At 41.1% G+C, this 1,058-nt stretch overlaps 1 pseudogene; it reads right to left on the bottom strand.

The window, feature by feature from the left end:
* Positions 1–220: 220 nt before the first annotated feature.
* Positions 221–1,058, bottom strand: part of LOC110336989 — a 1,149-nt pseudogene continuing 311 nt past the window's right edge.

Below are 1,058 nucleotides of genomic sequence, written 5' to 3' on the forward strand. Positions count from 1 at the left end.
TCCTTCATCTCTAATTGAGAAAATGTCCCATGGCTGGATCTCATGGAGACATGTCCCCAACTGAAGCTCCTTTCTCTGTGATAACGCTAGCTTCTGTCAAGTTGACACACAAAACCAGCTAGTAACCCAACACATAACATTAAAAGGTACACTAAATTCTGAAGGAAACTATGATGCAAAATAGTTTAAAATTAAACGATTGTACAATATTAATTTATGCTTAAAATTCCAGTCCTAAACCAGACTTGTGGCTGCCCTCACTGATGGTCTTGATGTTCAGCAGGGCTAACAGAGGCAGTCTGATACCTGGTTTTAGGATCTGAGTGTACCCTAAGCCAATCAGGCTGGAGTTGTTCACTTTGACAGAAAAGTATCAGGACCGATCTGATAGTTGACTGCTATTCCAAAGCAAGTGTTACTTTTTCCTGCAGTCCAGGCAAGATTGACATCAGTCTCCAACTTCTTGTTCCCCTTCAGGTAAATGGAGCCACCAAACTCAATCCAGTCATTTACATATGTATGAACCTGGAATTCGTCTGTCAGTGGTTATAAGTGCGCTGGGTCACTCGGGACTTCGAGGTCTCAAAATTTAGCCAGCCAACCCTAATAGCACCAGAACACCCCGGATTGAGAGCCCAGCGATGACAAAGTCTACATCAAGGCCCAGGTTGATATATTCTCTCTTGTACCCTGTTTTGATTGTAGCATTTTTTTCCCCAGTGTTAAGTGAGAAAGATGAATCAAAGGTCAGTTTCTGTCCACAATCAAACTGGTCTTCCACAATGATCTTAGTGCCCAAGGTGTTGTCTTGTGTTCCGCTTCTCCATAAATGTTAGCCCATACTCAATCCATCTATGCTTGGTTTCCAGACTGCCGATCACTTTGATGGTTCCTGTGTTGGCAGAGCCTGAGCTAGTAAATTCCAATCCATTCTCGGACTTCGTTTTCTTTTCTTTTCTTTTCTCTTTTCTTTTCTTCTTTCTTTCTTTCTTTCTTTCTTTCTTTCTTTCTTTCTTTCTTTCTTTCTTTCTTTCTTTCTTTCTTTCTTTCTTTCTCTC

The sequence above is a fragment of the Mus pahari genome, chromosome 19 (assembly GCF_900095145.1).
Source record: "Mus pahari chromosome 19, PAHARI_EIJ_v1.1, whole genome shotgun sequence".
NCBI lineage: Eukaryota > Metazoa > Chordata > Mammalia > Rodentia > Muridae > Mus > Mus pahari.